This window comes from Natator depressus, chromosome 1 (assembly GCF_965152275.1).
Source record: "Natator depressus isolate rNatDep1 chromosome 1, rNatDep2.hap1, whole genome shotgun sequence".
Lineage (NCBI taxonomy): Eukaryota > Metazoa > Chordata > Testudines > Cheloniidae > Natator > Natator depressus.
This window is the reverse complement of record NC_134234.1, coordinates 31,857,869-31,879,904: the sequence shown is the minus strand read 5'-3', so window position 1 is coordinate 31,879,904 and position 22,036 is coordinate 31,857,869. Positions and strand designations below refer to the sequence as shown.

The following is a 22,036-nucleotide window of genomic DNA, read 5'->3' as shown; positions in this document are numbered from 1 at the left end:
ATCACAGTATATGCAAAGTCTCATATAGTGAGGTTATACTTTGCTTACAAGATTTCCTTTCTTAATCTCACATAAAATAATCTCACATAAAATGAGAGAATACCCTTCAAATCAAACTGCTTGCTATGCCTCAAAAAGTCACTGAAGCAAACTAAATTCCTAAATCCCAGCCATAACAAAGAGAATCGTACTCATACTGACGGATAATCCTCAGTTCTCATTTTCTTGAAGCAAGAGAAATTAATACATGAACTGAAGCTTCAGTGGTAATAAGTAGTCCTAGTGTATGCAGTGGGGCTACTTGCAAACAAGGACGTCCTACATATACAAGGGTTGCAGGATTGGGCCCATGGGTTACCGTGAGTTTTATTTTAATATACTTCTCCCACAGTTAAAATTTTCAATAGGGGCTTAACAGCTATTTTAAAACTAACTAAATATAAACACAATACTGTATACTGTTCTAGAGAGACTTTAAAAAAAAAAGATATTGAAAAATATATCTTCAATTACTTGCCCATTATGTATGGACTACTTTAGTTGAGTGGCATTTACAGTGACAACACACATCTGCACTTTAAAAAAAGGCTAAGTTAAACTTCACAGCACCAAGATTTGATCTCAGCAGTAAAGAATGTTCCAATACACAGCATTTATAAATATTGAATAACCAGTATGACCAAAATATTCTTCTTTTTTTACAAAAATACATAAAGGTAAATGTAAGAAGAAAAGTGAGAACGCATGTATTAAGAATGATCAGAGTTCTATCAGTCTAGACAAAACATTGTTGAGGACTACCCTCTACAGTCCTCATGAGACTTTTGTAGCATCAGTTTGGAAGCTAGAAAAATGAAAAGACAACCTGAACTCTGACGTCTGCAATATCTAGACAGACATCTCAATATGGAAAGGGAGGAAAAGAGTTTTACCAAAACCCAAGTTAAGCACTATTTACAATGCATCACTGGAGTATACAAATCTGATTAGAAACTTTGTCCCAATGTCTTGTACTGATAGCATGTTCAGTTCTGTGCAGCCCACCGGAATAAAGGCCTTTACCTGAAGATATTCAAATCTAGAAGATAGATGCACAGAAAATGTATGAAGTTGGGAAATCCAAAAGATGGGGATAGTTTACACTGGTTTTTAGCTAACTCTTTTGGGGCAACACAGAAGGTAGTGCATACTTTAAGAGAGACTTGAATGAAGAGAGGGTTTGGGGCATGACAATCTGGAATTGGGGTAAATGCATCAAAACAACAGTGGGAGGGGAGGACACAAAAGAGGAATAAAAAGGGCAAGGGAGAACCTAAGCATTAGTGTTGGTATTTTCCTTTGAATTTCGCTTATGTATTAGTTAATTTTAATGTGCTTCAATGACAAAGAGGATTCCAATATAGCCACTGAAATCAGGGTTTAAATTCCAGACACCTACAAGCCAGGGATCAATAATAAAAAAAAAGAGTGAGGATGCCAATCGATGGAAATACTCGCTTTGTCCCAGTTGCTGGAATTCCTACTAAGGTGCTGCCCCAATCCTTGGTCAGTGCCTGGTTCTTTCAGATCGGCCTCTGACTGGTAGGCATCAAATTCATCAGATGCCACCCCCCCCATTCAACCTCTCATTATTTATTCATTTTTGCTTACAGCTGTGGTGTGCATCAGCCCTAAAGAAAATAAAGGGCCTTTTTAGAAAAGGCAGACATGAATAAATTTTCTTCTATCAGTAAGGAATGAAATATGGTTATCTAATGCACAGTTGTAGATACAGAAGTTGTCTACACAAGTTATCTTTGTAAATAAGAAAAGTTTTGGGACTGTTCAATCCTCCATTTGGATAAGCAATTTTTCTTATTGCCAGATGGTTGACTCTCCTGGAAGATTTAATTTGGTAGAAGACTTTTTTTAAAAAAAACACAGAAACATGGATGTTAGTGACTTTACAAAAGTTTTATGCTATTGAAATATACTAAATATGTATTTTCGCTTGTCTTATGGTTTATTTTAAATATAGAAAATACAATTGCTATGAAGTAAGACACAAGCCAATAAATCCAAATTATTCAGCCATTATTTAAAAAACATAATTTGGCAAATCATTTTCATTAAGCACTTATACCATTCTGTATCTATATTGCAACTATATATGTTTGTTTTGGATTAACAGTTATTCATTATTTATATGCAGTGTAAAACACCACAGCTTGCACTTTCCTTCGGTGAACAAAAGAAAATTTCCCCAGACATGAAGTCTCATCATTTCATCATTATAAATTCTATTTTCTCTTCTATAACTGATTTTCTCTCCTTCATATCACTCTGGCACTTGTGCTTTTTTTTGGAGCAACATCAGAAGTAGAAGTACAGTTATTAAAAAGAGCGGCTCATCCAGTAGACCCCCAACATGTAGAGCTATCATGCTGTCTCCATAATGCACTGCATAATATGTTTTCTATTAAGAACAGAGTTAAGTATACACTTGCGAATGTACTGCAAGCTTACTGAATGTTTCTTGTTCCTAGGTGTATGAAAATCATCTAACGGTAGCAATGTATTATTTTAACAACTTAGAAGCAGTTCTGCTTTGTACATCTAACAGCATCTTGTAAAGTTTAATGCAGTAAAACACCTACTTTAGTTTCTTCTTTAAAATCTGCATCTATTACATTAACTTCTGACACTTACTTAATCTTAGGAGTTAATTGTTCTGTAGCCATGAGAAGGATCTATTCAGGTAGTTTATGTAAGAGCAAAGGACAAAAACAGAATTCCTGGGTTCTGCTACTGGCTCTTCCACCAAATTACCATAGGGTAAATCATTGAAGCCCTCCTACAGAATAGCAAAATTGCACTGAGGCATGATGTGAGGCTTAAATAATACTTGTAAAGGACTAAGATTCTACAAAAGTGCAAAGGATTAACCATTACTGTTAATGTTCTGTATCTGTAAATTCCCATGGACAGAGAGAACACATTGTACTGAACGTTTGACTTGGGTATTAGTAACTCAGTGCATAATTTTAGGACCAGCTGTTGATGTGGTGGATGTGCAAGGGAGGAGGAGGGTGCATGGAACTTCCCCCACCTAGTACTCCTCCCAAGAAAGCCTATTCTGCCTCCTAGAGCAGTGGCTCTCAACCTTTCCAGACTATTGTACCCCTTTCAGGATTCTGATTTGTCTTGCGTACCCTAAGTCACACATCACTTCAAAACTACTTGCTTATAAAATCTGACATAAAAATACAAAGGTGTCATAGCACACTATCACTGAAAAATTGCTTCCTTTCTCATTTTTACCATATGATTATAAAATAAATCAACTGGGATGTAAATATTGTACTTACATTTTAGTGTATAGTATATAGAGCAGTGTTAACAAGTCATTGTCTATGAAATTTTAGTTTGTACTGACTTTGCTAGTGCTTTTTATGTAGACTTATGTTGTAAAACTAGGCAAATATCTAGATGAGTTGATGTACCCTCTGGAAGGCCTCTGGGTACGCCCAGGGATAAGTGTGCCCCTGGTTGAGAACCACTGTCCTAGAGGACAAAAATAACTCCCATTGAAATTACTCGTTTCCCTCAGGGTAGAGAGACTAGAGCTTCAGGTACAAGACAGGCAGTACTGTCACTTTAAATCCTGATTTAGACTCACTAATTCTTGTTTGGCTAACTGCCTCAGAAGATCAGAATTCAAAATAAAAAAAGATGGCAAAGTGATAGGAAGGAAAGAGAGAATACTTCCAAAAAAAAAAAGAGAGAAAGTCTGAGAAAAGCAATGGCTCCTTCTAAAAAAGGGTGTAAATCCTTTCATCATCCCAGTTCTTAACTTTGCATCCTATGCTTTTAGACCACTGTGATGGCCATGGAATAGTGTAATAATCTCAAAAAGAAACTGAGGTGTAATAATTATATGAACACTGTATATCAGTGGTTCTCAGCCAGGGGAACATGTGCCCCTTGGGGTACCCAGAGGTCTTCCACAGGGTACAATTGACTCATCTACATATTTGCCTAGTTTTACAACAAGCTACATAAAAAGCACTAGCAAAGTCAGTACAAACTAAAATTTCATAGACAGTGATTTGTTTATACTGCTCTATATAGTGTACACTGAAATGTAAGTACAATATTTATATTCAAATTGATTTATTTTATAAATTATATGGTGAAAATGAGAAAGTAAGCAATTTTTCAGTAATAGTGTGCTGTGACACTTTTGTATTTTTATGTCTTATTTTGTAAGTTTTATAGTTGAGGTGAAACTTGGGGGTACACAAGACAAATCAGACTCTTGCAAGGGGTACAGTAGTCTGGAAAGGTTGACAGCCACTGCTATATATGATCTGGTCAGTGAGGTAACATTACTGCATAATTATGGAAGGGTTATTAGAATTTTCTCTATGATGGTATTGATTTAACTTAACAAGGGGCTGTGGGAAGTACAAACAGGAAATCAATACAATAGATCTAGATAAGGACACCCCAGAACACACTTGAAAGTCAAGGAGGCAAGCTGTTAGCATCAAGGACCCTGTCTCCAACACATTGCAAGACTTGGCTATCGAAGCTATGAGCCAGGAGAATAAAAGAACAGATTTAAAAATTTTATTAAAATGAGGTTTAAAAAAAAAAAAGAACAGTACAGAGTTTAAGCATAGAAGTTTCTGGTTATCAGGGAATAATTTACAGATTATCCAGGGGTGTGAAGTTCGGTTTAAGATTGGATGGCGTAAGGAATACATAATCTGCAATATCCCCAATTGGGGGTAAAAGGTTAACGGGTCAAAGTACAGACATTGAGGGTATGCTGTTCATATAATGCTTATGTTCAGGTGTGGAGTATAATGAGTGGATATGATGATGAGGATGGATAGATCTTCATTTGGTGAGATTTAACATTCAGCGAGTTTATGGTTCCAGTTCATATGGTCCAACGGAAAAAGTCTCTCGGTCCCTTTCTCATAGTCGATGCACGATGTCACTCCGGCTCACGCCTCCTGGTACTGTCAGTGGCGGGTGATGTGTTCGGTGTAGATGTCCCTGGACCATCGGATGGTGTCTGAGACCATTAGGCGCTGCATACTAAACAGTTATAAAGACTTTCTCAGGCAGGAGAAGATGGCCACTTGTCAAAAGATTAGGGTGACCAGACAGCAAGTGTGAAAAATCAGGACAGGGGGTGGGGGGTAATAGCAGCCTATATAAGAAAAAGACCCAAAAATCAGAACTGTCCCTATAAAATCAGGACATCTGGTCACCCTACAAAAGATGTACAGGGAGAAAGGCTGAGAGAGCCTAAAGAAGTCGGGCTTCCCCAGATCCAGAGAATAAGCCTCAGGGGAAAGCTAGATAACATCTTAAATAATAACAGAATTTAAGTGTTTCTCTGAAGTGCTTTTTTATAGCTAAATAATATTTTGCTTGAAGGTTATTTGGTCTCTTCTTATCACTGCCATTGCTCCCAGAGGGAACAGAACTGCAGGGTCTGAGCCTAAAGCAGACCTGCTGAAGCAATCACAGTGAGTACCGGGACTACCACCCAGTCAGAGTGGGGGAAAAAAAATCACGTGATTCCATCCCAAGAGTGGTAATGGCCTGAGGCTTGAGAGGAGGTTTATCCAATGAGACCAGGAGGGTAGAGGTACAGTTAGCCCACTAATTGTGACAACCGCTAATGTTTAAAAACAACAGCACAGTCTAGGCAATGTATTAATTGATTGGGATTCTGAGAGGGAGCAGATAAAGAAACTGGAGTAGATGATAAGTACTAAGAGAAACAATTCCTTGTCTGAGTTTTGGCTTTAGACAGTGATTTTACTGAATGAAGAGGTTTCATTTCGAGTACACATTGCAATTGCTAGATTGTAAGGCACAGAACAATTTGATTAATACATCTACGTCTCAATATATTTCAAAATCAAGGACAACTTAGAACAGGAAAATGTATCCATGCTTGCCTGAAAATGTCCTTTTAAAAAAAAACAAAAAACAAAACCAAAAAAAAACAACAAGGTCCACAGATCCACTACAACGGTACTCCAACTTGGTTTTGCAGCTCAGGGACAGAAACAGACCTACTATTCACTAGCAGGAGGGAAATGTCCTACCTCCTGAAAGTTCCTTCCAGCTGAGATAACTTCCAGTGCCAGGGGAACTTAAATCTACTTTCTTAAATTACAGATTGTATTAAATATACTTTGAGGAAAAAGGACAATTTCTCCTAGGGAAGGGCAGGGCACATTCCACCTAATGACAACAAACCCTAATCTATGGGTGTCAATTTCCATCTCTATTCTGGATGACCTATTTGTATCCAGGATCTCTTGGTTTTGTTACTCAAACAAAAGAAATTTTTCAGGTGAACACAGATGGCACGAAAAATAGGAAAATATATGGTCCATTACAATGGGATTTTCATAGCACTGTGGCTCCAGGGCATGAAGCATGATCATCCTTTAAATGTGAACAACACATTGAGCTAAATTGTATATAAGTATTCCCCCCATTTTTCCCTTGACATTAAGGCATGGAGAAGACTTCTGCCAGAAGAAAAAAAAAAAAAAAAAAAAAAGGAAAGGACATTGGCTGAGACTGAATGAAATAGAAGCACAATACTGGTCTCGTCACAGAAAGCTCACAATTTCTAATTTAAATAACCTCTCATCTGACTGGAGACTGTAGCCATAAGGAGACCTACTCTAATGGATCAGAAGCATACTGATGCCCTTTACAGTGGTTCAATCTGAATAGTACCGCCATGGTCAAAGTGAGATTCCAAAGTCATGTTCTATGGTGCTGAAATAAGATCAGTCCTTAAAGAAAATTGTAATGCTAGATTTATACAAAACTCCCTTGTCTCGAAGGTGCTCAGAACATTATGCTACAGAGAGTTGACCTTTTTGCTTGGACATTCCTACACATACAGAATAAAGCCCTCCTGGAGAAACTTAAGGTTAAGTTTCGCTGGTTTAACATGGGAGTTAAAGTATGGGCTTTGGACCAGCCAATAGAATAAATTTTATTTGCTAACTTCTGTTTTTGGGTACATTGAACTTCAACCAATTATTAGTTTTAAACTTTTCTGGTCCCAGTTGGAGTGCAGGCCTGTAATAGCAGACCTCCTCTGTGCAAGAAAGGCATCCAAATACCCAGTTGTAGATTAATCAGGCTTGAGAGCCAAAGCCTCTTCAACCAGAAGGACATCAACAGTATCATTGCCACTTTCACGCCTATCATTTGTACTGTCCTGGGGAAGCAGTGGAAGAGGTGGGAAGACACCTAGCAGGGGCCTTGCCCTTGCTCATTCACCACCTCACGTTCTGGGTCCTGACAAGTACTGAGGTCACAGGGCAGGTTATTTACTGTTTCCAGATGCAAAGAGGCTGATAAGGAGCCACCAAACTGACTTACGATAGGGGAGATTTTTTGGGGTGAAGGAGCCACTCTGCTAATATACAAATCCTACCACATGAGTCCTGGTGTTCCTCTCCCCTTATGGTATGTCTACACGGCATTTTGGAGCCTGCGGGAGCAAACTTGCTGGCCCAAACCAACAGACTCAGGTTAGCTGGGTTTGTGCTAATGCTCTAAAAATAGCTGTGTAAACGTTGCCTTGAAGCTGTGGCTCAGTCTAGCGCTAGGCTCTGAAGCTTGGGGGGGGGGGGGGGCGGAGGGAGGGTTCAGAGCTCAAGGTCATGCCCAATCTGCAACATAAAGTGCTGTCTACTTTGCTATTTTAAGAGTGCTAGCACAAGCCTGGCTAACCTGAGTCTCTCAACCCAGGCTAGGAGGTTCACTATGAAGGGCTCCAAAAATCTGTGTATTAATACCCTGCATGGGTAGTGCACCTAGGACAGGAGAATTTTTCTCTGGGGTAAGGCTGATCATGTTCTTTCCAGTTATTATACAAAACCTATCGGGCACATTGACTGCCACAACCTGGGAGGGTCCATTATGCATGGAAGGAGCAATGCTTCAGGACCTCAATGAACCATTGTATTTCAGCTGTAGGATACTGTGCTCTCCTTTTGGTACCTGTTATGTTTGGACCGAGCAGGGAAGGAGATAAGAGACAAAGCTGTCTGCAGTGCTCGCTTTATTGTTCAGGCAGCAAAAGCTGAAACTAACACGAAAGTGAGGCTTTCCACTGTGAAGTGGAGAGTGCTCAAACATTTAAAGGGACAGGACATCACAGTACCCACTTCTTGAACTAGATCAGAAAGATCCCTTTTGGGGGGGGAGGGAGAAACAACCCAAAACCCCCCAAAAAACAACCCACCCACATTCTCTGCATTCAGGAGTTGTGGGAGTGAATACTATACAATTGGAGCTAGACTTGCCAAGAATTGAGATGCAGAGGGAATATCTAGATTTACTGATAGGTGCCATAAAAACTCCAGATCACTGAAACATGCCTCTGTATGAGATCATAATTCCCCCAATAGACTCTTATAAGAATTAGATTTATCTGACACCACTTGTTTTCCTTCATGGCGGTCTTCTGTTAACATTCTACTGAGATGAAACCTTGTATCTGATGACATTCATCATCAGTCCAGGCCTATGACTGACTTCCCTGGCACCATTGTGTCTACATTTCTCCTGTATCCAAGATACTCCAGAAACCATATCGTTCTGTGTTTGCTTCACTTTTCTCTTTGTGTAGAACCCTGATCAGAGACACTGTCCAGGAAGATAAGTGAATTTCTTTCTTCCCGAAAGTAAATATTATTGCTACAATGATACTGGAGAGAGACCCTGGAAGAACACATCAGATCAAATGCTGAGAAACTGAAGCTGAGAAAAGAAAAAGGCTGCCATCCAATGGCAAAACATCAGACGTATCTGAGGATGTTAAACGGAATGTTTTGAAGACAAGTCTCCTTTAGGAATTTACATAGATGCTTCAGACAGGGTCTTGCATTGTTTGTCTCTTATTGTCTGGGGCTAGAAATAGGAGAAGGAGTGGGTTATAATCCTCTGACCTGAAGTCGATGATGTTGTGTCCTTTCCATGGGCTGCTAAGGGTATGTCTACACTTAAACTGCTACAGCGCTTCAGAGTAGACACTCACTTCAGTGATGGGAGGGATTCTCCCATCTCTGTAGTTAATCCACCTCCACAAGAGAGGTTTCAGAGTAACAGCCGTGTTAGTCTGTATTAGCAAAAAGAAAAGGAGTACTTGTGGCACCTTAGAGACTAACCAATTTATTTGAGCATAAGCTTTCGTGAGCTACAGCTCACTTCATCCGATGAAGTGAGCTGTAGCTCACGAAAGCTTATGCTCAAATAAATTGGTTAGTCTCTAAGGTGCCACAAGTACTCCTTTTCTTTCTCCCCGAGAGACAGTAGCTAGGTCAACAGAAGAATTCTTCTCTTGGCTACATCAGTGCTTAGCTCAGCATAGCTACATGTCTCGGGGGGTGGATTTTTGATGTAAATTCACAGTGTAGACCAGCCCTGAGATTGGGGATAAGACAAGGTGGTTCCCTCTGGACAAATGTCCATTCACCTCATTTGATCAATGGTACAGGAAGCTCTTTTTGCTCCCAAATTGAAAGAGCCTGGCACCAGTCAGGGATCTAACTCCAGAGAGGGCTGGATGGGAGACCTGTAGATAGCTCTGAAGTATCACAGAATCATAGAATACCAGGGCTGGAAGGAACCTCAGGAGGTCATCTAGTCCAACCCTCTGCTCAAAGCAGGACCAATCCCCAACTAAATCATCCCAGCCAGGCCTTTGTCAAGCCTGACCTTAAAAACCTCTAAGGAAGGAGATTCCACCACCTCCCTAGGTAACCCATTCCAGTGCTTCACCACCCTCCTAGTGAAAAAGTGTTTCCTAATATCCAAACTAAACCTCCCCCACTGCAACTTGAGACCATTACTCCTTGTTCTGTCATCTGCTACCACTGAGAACAGTCGAGATCCATCCTCTTTGGAACCCGCTTTCAGGTATTTGAAAGCAGCTATCAAATCCCCCCTCATTCTACTCTTCTGCAGACTAAACAATCCCAGTTCCCTCAGCCTCTCCTCATAAGTCATGTGCTCCAGCCCCCTAATCATTTTTGTTGCCCTCCACTGAACTTTTGCCAATTTTTCCACATCGTTCTTGTAGTGTGGGGCCCAAAACTGGACACAGTATTCCAGATGAGGCCTCACCAATGTGGAATACAGGGGAATGATCACGTCCCACGATCTGCTGGCAATGCTCCTACTTATACAGCCCAAAATGCCTTTGGCCTTCTTGGCAACAAGGGCACACTGTTGACTCATATCCAGCTTCTCGTCCACTGTAACCCCTAGGTCCTTTTCTGCAGAACTGCTGCCGAGCCATTTGGTCCCTAGTCTGTAGCAGTGCATGGGATTCTTCCGTCCTAAGTGCAGGACTCTGCACTTGTTATTGTTGAACCTCAGCAGATTTCTTTTGGCCCAGTCCTCTAATTTGTCTAGGGCCCTCTGTATCTTATCCCTTCCTTCCAGCGTATCTACCACCTCCCAGATTAGTGTCATCTGCAAACTTGCTGAGGGTGCGATCCATGCCAACTTCCAGATCATTAATGAAGATATTGAACAAAACTGGCCACAGGACCAAATCTTGGAGCACTTCTGCTTGATACTGGCTGCCAACTAGTCATGGAGCCATTGATCACTACCCATTGAGCCCAATGATCTAGCCAGCTTTCTATCCACCTTATAGTCCATTCATCCAGCCCATACTTCTTTAACTTGCTGGCAAGAATACTGTGGGACACAGAGTCAAAAGCTTTGCTGAAGTCAAGGAATAACACGTCCACTGCTCTCCCCTCATCCACAGAGCCAGTTATCTCGTCATAGAAGGCAATTAGGTTAGTCAGGCATGACTTGCCCTTGGTGAATCCATGCTGACTGTTCCTAATCGCTTTCCTCTCCTCTAAGTGCTTCAAAATAGATTCCTTGAGGACCTGCTCCCTGGTTTTTCCAGGGACTGAGGTGAGGCTGACTGGCTTGTAGTTCCCTGGATCCTCCACCTTCCTTTTGGCTTGCCCTTTTGGCTTCACTTTCCTCACGGAGATTTGGGGGGGAGGGAGGGGTTCTGGCTAACCTGAGAACAAGTTCTTTTCCAATACGACCTGGCTCCTTTCCTGCCAGGTGTAGAGGTGCTCAGGCAACTCTGGCCAGCCTGACCTGCCAAGACTATGCCAACCATTTATTATTATGGAATGAAAACTTTATCCTGAAGTGCTATATTTTCCCCTATTCTTTCTGTCCCACTTGACATCAAGTTGCCTACAATAGCTCACTATGAGTTATAATAAAGAACACAAAATAAGAATAAATAAAGAATACAAAAGACTACAAGATGAGTGAAGGGCTCTAGGTAAGTAAATGATGTAGTCTTTAGGAGTGAGTAAGTTTGAGGATGCCACAGTACAGGGGACAGTATGAAAATGGTTGACTAGTTTTTCTCTTTGATACTTCTCTCATTGACAGATATTCAGGGCACCAAAGAACCACTTCCTATGTTAGGATTTGAAGAGGAGGGGGCCCTCTGATCCCAAATACCTTTGCAAAAGGGCTAGGAATGTCAAAGATTTCACTCATTAGAAGAGGTGAGATTTAGAGTGTCAGGTCCAGCACAGCCCTTCGGGATAAGGATTAAGCTCTAGAAGAGAGACAGCATCCAGGAAGCCTGAAAAGCTTCCAGAGGTTAGTAGACACAGGGTCTTCTCTACTGGACTGACCTTTGGAAGAACAAAGAAAAGCCAAGGCTATCTAAATGGGAGTCAGACTGGTTCTAACACTCCACAGTTGATGCATGTGTAATGTAGCCACATGCACACAGAGACAATCTACAAGAATCGATCTCCAGTACACATGGTACTAAAGGTAAAAAGCCCCTACCCACTTGATCTAAAGGAGGAACTCCATTAGCTGACAGTAACAGACCTTTCTTCTGATGGCAATCAGTCACCACACTGGCTTCACATATTACACAGGGCCCAGAATAAAGGGAAACTGACCTTGAAACCTAGTCACAAGAGGCATGGGTTAAGCCGCAATGAGCACTGCAGAGGCCGATAAAGGTGAACTGGACTACTAAAAAAGGAAGCTCTGGCTGAAACTGCCTGGGACAGGCAGACAACACAAGGGACCACTGAGGGGGCGGCAGGAAAGGAAAGAGGAAGAATTTCACAAGCATAGCTGCAGATGTGGAACAAAATTTCTAGTGTACTTAGTAACATTTGGATCATTATTACATTAGACTTGTCTTCTATTTTACAATACTCTAGTCACCGCTCCCCCAACACACACACACACACACACACACACAAAACACACAAACACTGTTTTAATTAAGACAAATCAAACTGGTGACTTAAATTGAAGTTAATTACTACCGGACATTCTGGGGGAAACACACCTCTTGCCTTACGGGACACGGAAGCTGAGCATAGGTGACAACTTAAGCCCCTGATTTAAAGGGCAGATGGGGCCAATCCCCTATCACTGCTGCTACCATCATCATCTTCAATCAGTTGAAGTTGGGGAAAGTCCAAAGACCAAGAGGGGTGCAAACAGTTATATCTGCTATTTCACGCTTTTGTCATTGATTCTCCATGCACCCTCTCCCTAGTGAGCCCATGTACTGTGGTTCAATGCGCGATGAGCTGCCAGTGTCCCATTCAGCTGCATATTCACTCATGTACAATTAATCTTGGGCAGCTCCAAACCCCAGTTTCCCAACCACAAGACTGGAGTGAGAAGCCGCCCTAAGTGCACAAAAAAAAGGTAGCTGGAACTGGCTAATATATTATCAGCCTAAAGATAAAGTGGCGCACAAACCCTAAAATTCGGGGAACTACTTGTCTAGTTCAGAGCCATCTATTGTTTTGCCCTCTGAGAACTTCATATGGTATCACAGATTTTTAAAAATTCTATTAAAAATAAGTTACTCCTTGGCCTACTATAATCAAGGCTCAGCCCACAGACAACTTAATGGCCAAGTTATACAAAACCACGAGAAAGGACATTTATAATGGAAATGCTGTTGTGACTGTAAAACAGCAGCTACAGTGGGGTGCCACTGTAACATTTGTATTATACAAAAAGCAAGGAGCAGAGAAGCGTTTTAAAAGATATACCCCTAAGTGATGGCTTTCAGTATTATAAATCCAAATCTTGAGAATACAGCTTCTCTGAGAAAATAATCATATGAGGTAAAAGGCCTTAAATTAAATACTGTATGCTGTCCCACATATTTTTCTTTAAAGATAAACTGACAATTAACTTGACTTCATTATTTTATATCAAAAGAACCGCAAAACAGGCAAATATATCCATAGCCCTTAATATGCTGTAGCAACATATGCTGTCTCTTTGAGAAGCGCTGAACTTCAACAGCTGCTGTGTTTGGTACAGTCAATTTGATTAAAAGTAGAACATATCAGTGAGACGACTTTTTCCACATCATAGATTGTACACACAGCAGCTGGCAATATGATTATGCTTAGGAAGCATGAAAGATTAAACAGTAATAATACAAGAAAGTACCTAGAAAAATTATATCTGACATTTCTGTTCCTATCTTTTGGAGCTTCCCATTAAAAAATCCAGTTTCACAGAGGTTGACATCGATTCAGGAAACCAGCAAAAGTTGTTGTTTTCTTCCCACTATTTCACGTAGAATTCTCCTTTTTCTATTCTGCTTTTTACTTCCCTCTCCTGTCATATTTATGCACGCATGTGCCTTTGATGCTCAGGGCTTCTTCTAATATCGTCACATCATAGAAGACGGGTCCTAATGACAGCAAGTAGGCCCACCCAAGGAAGTCTTTAAAGGTTTTACAATCCCTCAACCTAGTATAAAAGAGGATAACATCGAGTGTGTGAATATTGCCAATCATATATCACAGGGAGAGAGAACCCTTCCCCTTAAATGGTGTGTAAAAACAGCCCTGTGTTTTGCCAGTGGAACAGGTACCCAGCTGGTGATTTACAGATGTCCAGAGTAGTTAATCACCTTTTATCAGTTTGAAAAACTTGTCCTGAGGCTACTTAGGGAGTGAGTGTTTTTGAACATAAAGAACTTGGCAGAAGGCAGCCAGCATGTTAATGTGCACTTTCAACGCAAAGAAAAACTTGCATAATATAGTTAGGCAAGTTGCTTATCCTGATAAGGAAGCCAAACACAGTTTTTAATTGTTTCCACAGCTCAGGTCTTTTCTACTGAGTATGGCCCTTAGAATATAAATTAAGCCATGCCATCTGATAAAGCATGGTCTTCTATGTCATATCTATTTTTAGAAGCACATTGTATGTTTTATTGATTTTAGACATTTGTTATTCTACTTTTTTCCAACTGATTTACTTTCCAGGATCAAATTAACTTTAATGGTCATTCCAAATGAAATGTATCTTTCCTTCTTATTTTAACTATCATCTTCAAAGTTCTGAAGTAGTAATTCATTCTCTATAAAAACAGGGATCTGGCAAGCTGGCACAGAAAAGAGGCTGCTTGCACGGACAGATGGAACTAGTTCTGGCTGCTTCCCTACCACCTCCAAAAGAAGACACAGCACGACAGGAAGGACTGCACTGAGACACAGGGTTAAGTGTACATTGCCAAGGATTTAAGGGCACAAGGATCATTAGTCTATTCTGACACAGCCTTTTGTTGTCGTCTTCAATGAACCCTTTATCCCACTTATTTGCTAGATTAATCATGCTGCTGGCCTTTGCCAACTTGCAACCAATGGAACAAGAATGTACAATATGAAAAGAATACAACTCTTTTCCGTGTTGCAGCTCAATATTTTTCTCTTCAACCTTTCAGGAAACTAATCTCTGCTTCGTAATTGAAAGGGAGAGCACTTCACAGCAGACGCTAAAAAACTGCACTTCATACATTATATTATCTTTGGGCCGAATATAGCTTTAAAGCTGCTTGCAATTATTTATTAACACTTTCATGAGAACTTTTCACTATTTTTAAAGTCACTTTAGTAAACATGTACAAATCCTCCTGCTCAAACCTTAACAGTATGATTGAACAGTGATTTAAAAAAAAAAAAACCCTCACAAAGACATCCAATTTGCAATTCCTTATTTCTATTATTTTCAAGTGTCCCCCCCCCTCATTATATTAGAGTCATTTTAATTTTAAATATTTTGGATATTCTCAGTGGTTAAATAATGGACGCCAAGTAGTCTTGTAGAAGACAACTGAGGCACAGTCTCAGGATATCTAATGGGAGGAGATTTTTAGTGACTGCAAGTCTCACTGAACTATACCACCATTTTAACCACACCATCCCACACCTCCCAAGAGTTTGGCTGTTTTAAATGTATGGTATAATACAGGGAGAGGTTAAAAAACTACAATTCCCCATCTCTCTTCTCTTTTAATGCTTTAGCCTCTTATCCACTTTACATTTTGCCCATCTACTCTTCTAATTCTGCCAACAACATATTTTTGCATGTCTAGGAAAATTAGTTTAGAATGCAGAAAAGGGAAATCACATTCAAAGGTTAGCCCACTGTGACTCTGACCAGCATGAGAATAAATGTACAAAAAAAAAAACCTTTAAAAGTCAAAATGTTTGCCAAAATTAATCCCATAATATAAACTGTAACTCTGATCTTTCGGGTATCAACACACTCCATACTAACACTGCTTATCTGAAGCTTTTGTTTGGCAACCAATTGTGAAGGGTTCCATCTGTATTAAGTGCTGCAGCTCTGTATGTTTGTAGAGCCTCCCACATTCTCTGCTGAATTTTATTTCTCCTTATCTTATTGCTACAAAGAAAAAGTCCTTTCTTCCCAAGATTTTAGGTGTCTGCATAAAAACAGGAGTTTCTGCATTTAATTAGAAAGCAAATAGGCTATGCCAGGAATGATTAGATCATTGTCTACTCAGATCACTTGCAACTCACAAACAACCCCATAACATTAAGGTGACAAAAACAAACCTGTACAAGTGAATAAGTGCAAGGTCAAAGACCAAAAAAAAGGGAGAATATCCTTCCATACCAACTTCAACTATCTGGCAATTTTCCATCATGACTGAGACTTCCAGGATACACACGAAATTACATTTTATTCTTTAACTGTAAACCCTGACTCTCGTGTACATAACTACTTTCATAATATTAGAATGCAAAGAGTTGTATTGGGTTTTTTTTTTAAATAAAATTAATAGTTCTACACCACATAAACCTACTTAGGGTTTCCAACGTTCTAACTGCAGAAAACTGAATACCCTTGCCCCGCCCCTTCCCCAAGGCCCCACCCTGCCCTGCCCCACCCTTCCCTGCCCTGCCCCTGCTCACCTTCACTGGGCTGCGGCAGGGGGTTGGGTTGAGGGCTCCAGCTGGAGGTGCGGGCTCTGGGGTGGGGCCAGGGATGAGAGGTTTGGGGTGCAGGAGAGGGCTCTGGGCTGGGGCTGAGGGGTTCGGAGTGCAGGAAGGGGCTCAGGGCTTGGGCAGGGGTGTGGGAGTGGGTAAAGGGTGCAGGCTCCTGGAGTGGATATGTGAGGGGATTCCCGAGATTGGGCAAGGGGTTGGGGCATGGGCTTCAGCGGTGCTGACCTCAGACAGCTTGTGGGAAGCAGTGGCATACCCTTCTGGCTCCTAGACGGAGGAGTGGCCAGAAGGCTCCACGTGCTGCCCCCACCCACAGGCACCGCCCCTGCAGCTCCCATTGGCCCTGGTTCCCGGCCAACGGGAGCTGCAGAGCCAGCACTCAGAGTTGCGCCTGTGGGTGGGGGCAGCGTGCGGAGCCCTCCCAGCCACCCCTTCACCTAGGAACCAGAGGGACACACTGGCCACTTGCCAGGAGCCACGCAGAGCTCGACACAGGGCCTGCCTGCCCCATTGCAGGCAACCAGACTTTTAGCAGCCCGGTCAGCTCTGCTGACCAAAACCACCAGGGACCCTTTTCAATCGGATGTTCCGATTGAAAACCAGAAGCCTGGCAACCCTAAGCCTGCTAGATGCTCCCCGTTTTCATTCAGTGATTCAGGGGGAAAAAAATCTGCTCCCACATCCACATGACGATCTCCATTCCAATACTGACAGAACAACAATGGAGGTTAAAGAGGGAAAAGACCTATTATATTTCCAAGTGCATTTCCATGCAAATACATTTGTACATTGCAAATACAAATGTACATGAGTACATTTCCTAGTTCCCTGGTATTTTTAGAAGTCTCAGAACAGCGCTTTCCCCGATTCCCTGGATAAGATTACTTACAGCTCCACACTAAATAATTCCTCTCTCTCTCTCTTCAGTGTTATCCATTGAAATATCTGAACCTTTCCATAACCCCTTAGCAAGTGCTTACCCAAGTTAGAGATTTATATCACAATTTCTTCTCACAAGCCAAACCCTCTAATCTTTTTGTTGCCCTTCTCTGTAGTGTCCAATTTGCCAGTATCTTTCTAGTAATTTAGTGCACAGGATGGAATGCAATACTCTAGTTCGGGTGGCACTAGAGAGACTATTACTACTTGCCCCATGCCTTGAAGTCTTTGAGTATTAATACCCAAACTTCATTGGTCTTGGGTGTCCAACAGTAACTCTCCCCCTGTGTGTGTGTGTGCATGCATTAGGGTAACCATCAGCTATGTCATATCACATTATTTATTAATTAATTTGATGTATTATACATGTTCTCTAAAACCTTAGATAAAAGTGTGCAGCATCTGTCTGTATTCTGTACCACTATAGTGCATGCCAAACAACACTGATCAATATCTTAAGATATGAGTAATTATATGGAAAACTGCTTAATGCACATGACACCACTGATGTGTGTGACACTGCAGCTCTTTCTGCAAAAAACTGCCAAACTTCTTAATTTATAAATTTATAAATTATTTAAAAAGCATAAGCAGTTAAAATCAGGACTCTTGGCATATGGAAAAGGAAGATTAATAAAGACTCTCCCTGCCCTTCCCTCTTCCCCCTTTTAGTCTTCTACCTGCTCTTGCCCTCCCCTAGAATCTTTTTCCTCATCCCAAGGATGTCTTCTCCCCTGAACATTGTCCCTTCCCTCGCTGTCATGCCCTCTGTGTTTCCTCTACTGCCCCCCAGATTCCCCTCCTTTCTTTGAAACCTGGCATGTCAGGCATCCTGCTACTACCTTTCAGACTATGCTGTTGTAGAGTAGTCTAGGAAGCACTACAATGGGGTGGGGGGAGAGAGAGAAATTGAGAATCTAAAACCAGAGGTAGCCAGTGGTTGAAACAGCCAAGAGAGAATCTGTGCATCTTATTTCCTGTCTAGGAACCTGGGAGTTTCCAAAAAAACATGGAAATGCCTATGTTTTTTCAGTGTAACATACGATATCGGTATGCCAGACTTTGAACATCATTTACATATTTAAAATATACGCATTAAAAATGTTACTACAGATAAAGTATAATAATAAAAACTTGCTCATATGTTTAGGTTGCCTATGTTTGTCTCTAAGGTGCCACAAGTACTCCTTTTCTTTTTATGTTTGTAGCAAGACTTGATTTGCTGTTAGCAAAGACAGCTGTGCTGCTGGTTGAAAATAAAATGTACGCTACATGAGTATTTTTACTTTTCAGACTGCATTTTCTCCGTTTGTTCTTAGTCTGAGAGTGAATTTTTGGCAATGTTTCAGCAAAAAAGCATTCCACCATGCTCAAGTAGAAAGAGTGAAAAGAAAATACAAAAATATCGTAAAATTAAAGACTGTGTTGTAATGCTTACTCACAAGGGGGGCACAGTTATGATTGTATAGGCAATCTTTACTTTGCCGTTTCCTGCCGGGAGTAAGTACAGAACAGAGTCTTTTTTGAGGACACAATTTTTAAAAAGCATGCTTAGAGTTGATCCGTCTGAATCAATGTGAAGCTGCAATGAACTGCATCTACACAAGAGCATCCACAAATCGCTGCAAGTGTTCTTGTGAGTATCTGGGAACGTATAGAGGGACGTTTATGTTTATCCATTCAAGGTATCTTCAGATATGCTCATTTGTCATAATTATATGATAGGTAACATCCCCAACAGTGGTAAGAATTTGTTAAAACGAGGATCAGACAGATTTTACTGCATGTAGGGGGAGGGGGATGAAAGGAATGAAAGCAGTTATCAAGGCATTTCTAAGTAGTGAGCCCTTGGAACAACATTAGAGTGCGGGTCATGGGAAACAGAAGCTTAGCTCACCCTTCTTCCGGGCAAAGTTTTCTGCACTTGGGCGGTGAGCAAACTGTTTTGCAAGAAGGGGGAGAGAGTGCGGGGGGGTAGAGACAACAAACTTAAAACTGTGTATATTTAGTTCATTTAAAAAAATACTACCACTTTGCTTTAAAGGAAATGAAACACATTCTGTAAGCAATTCCTTCAAGCCCTTAGCACTTAGCCATACAACACTTGATTAGAGTCCTTTGATCAGATGCTGGGATCACACTCACATGAACCTCAGCCATGCATATAACAGTTAATTATTCTTAAAACACACACAAAGAAACTGATGTGATCAACAGCTGTTTATAGAATCATATATGCACGCACGCCTGGACCAAACTTAAGGACCAAATTCAGTCCTGGTGTAAGCTGGGGTTTATCCACTGAAGTCAATGGCATTGACTCCACTTGCCCCAGGGCTGAATTTGGCCTTAAATAGCTTTTGAAATCAAATATTCAACTCTAGAATTGACCATTCACTTCTGCAAAACTAGATCCTTTCTGCGTAAGTAGTGTGAAGTAACACAAAACAACTCTGAGGGTATGTCTATACTGCAATTGAAAGCCTTCCGCTGTCCCATGCCAGCTGACATGGGGCTCGGACTAAGGGGGCCGGGGCTGTTTATCTGTAGCGTATATGACGTTCAGGCTCAGACTGGAGCCCGGGATCTAGAACTACAGCAATGGGGGAGAGTCCAACAGCTTGGGATACTGCCCAAGCCCAAACTATACACCACAATTAAACAGCCCATTAGCCAGAGCCCTGCATGCCCAATTCAGCTGGCACAGGTCAGCCGCGAGTGTCTCACTGCTGTGTTGGCATACCCATACATCTTCATATAACAAAGACAGCAAGATGCATTAGTAATAGAGCTATCCTACTTCACTAGAAAAAGCCATGAATACCAGAGCGGTGTTCAGACATTGTGGTGATGGAACCATAGGAGAAACTAGGTAGAGGCATATACACCCCTCCCCCGCCCCCCAGGAAACGAAATGTACACTTCAGAAAGCTGCTTAAAGTAAATGATTCATTCTACCTAAAACTCTAAAGCCAGCAACTAAAGTATTTACACTTTTGTATAAGGAAAAAAATTATTCCCCCCCACCCCCACTGTTCCTCACACGTTCGTGTCAACTGCTGGAAATGGCCCACCTTGATTATCACTACAAAATGATAGTTTTGAATGAATTATTCATTCAAATGAATTATCCCCCCTCCCCCACTCTCCTGCTGGTAATAGCTCACCTTACCTGATCACTCTGGTTACAGTGTGTATGGTAACACCCATTGTTTCATGTTCTCTGTGTATATAAATCTCCCCACTGTATTTTCCACTGAATGCATCCGATGAAGTGAGCTGTAGCTCATGAAAGCTTATGCTCAAATAAGTTGGTTAGTCTCTAAGGTGCCACAAGTACTCCTTTTCTTTTTGCGGATACAGACTAACACGGCTGCTACTCTGAAATCTGTCATATTGTAGGTTGGCATTTAAACTGTCAAATCCAGTCCTAATTTATTTCAGCCTATATTTAATAAGACTATTATTTTGAAAAATTAAAAATGTAAGTGGCGTGTATATGGTGAGCCCAGAATATAGCAGCAAATGGTCTGATTTCCACAGGTGCTGAGCAATCTCAGCACTTTAGGAAACCAATCCAAACTACAGTATGTCTGTAACACAAGAGTTGTAGGAAAACGATACATCCACATGTTTGATAATGTGGTGATTGAATACAAGAGTGTGGCACTGCCATATTAACACAGGCTCCTAGAATCAATGGCTTCAGAGTGCCTTTGAGTGAGGCAAAACAAATTTGAAGGTGTCATTACTTCCTTACCATTCTTTCTTTCTCACTCTCACAGTCCAAATTCTAAGACACTGAAAAATTACAAGCACTTGCAGAAAAGTCAGATTAAGTTTCAGGGAAGAACTAGTTCATAAGAAGTAGTTCAGAACACATGCTGTACATATTCAGCAAGAAAGAAGCGGGAGTGTCCTTCAAATTCACTTTGCTTGAAGGTTATTCATTTAGCCTGTCAGACAAAATATAGGGTGCTAGTGACCTTGTCTTGTGCTAAAGTTAATGGAGACTTTCCTCTTTCAAATTCCTTATAGGCAAGACAAAGGTAGGCTCCAGCCCACTCCATCTGTGGACATTTAGTGTCACTTCAATTCACTGAATTTTCTCCTACCTCCCCTACCTCCTATTGCTCCAAAAAAAAAAAAAAAAAAAAAAAGTATTCAGGTACCCATTACTGCATTCAGGGGCATATTCTCGCCCCAATCTGTGTTCCATGCATATTACTTTCCTTTGACATTAGTAGCAATGTACCCTAATTTGATGTAAGTGACTTGCTCAGCCTCATATGGAAAGTCTGTGGTAGACATCTCCTGTGAGGCATTCACATGCCTGAACCATGAGACCATTCTTTTTCTTCCTGCGGTCCCCTGCCTCATTAAATGCGTACTTTCTGACTTCTGCAGCAAATGAGGCAGGAGTGCTACAGACAGCCTCATTCACCGCACAACTCTGTGAGCACTGTACTTCCTGTACACTGAATGAGACAGGGCCCCGTGAAAACAGTATGTGATCATTAAGGCTATGATTTAGTCATGGATATGTTTAGTAAAAGTCATGGACAGGTCACGGGCAGTAAACAAAAAGTCACGGCCAGTGACCTGTCCATAACTTTTACTGAAAATACCCCTAACTAAATCTTAGGTGCTGGGGAAGGGGAGCGTTCCAGCAGACGCTGCTGCTCACGGGTGGCTCGCGGCCCCGCCACTGCTCCTCCAGGCAGGGGGCGGCCCAGGGCCCCACC

At 41.3% G+C, this 22,036-nt stretch overlaps 1 protein-coding gene across 1 annotated transcript in view; it reads right to left on the bottom strand.

Moving 5' to 3' along the window:
* Positions 1-22,036, bottom strand: part of ARHGAP42 (Rho GTPase activating protein 42) — a 292,906-nt gene that overhangs the window by 226,788 nt on the left and 44,082 nt on the right. The gene's annotated exons all lie outside the window — the stretch shown is intronic.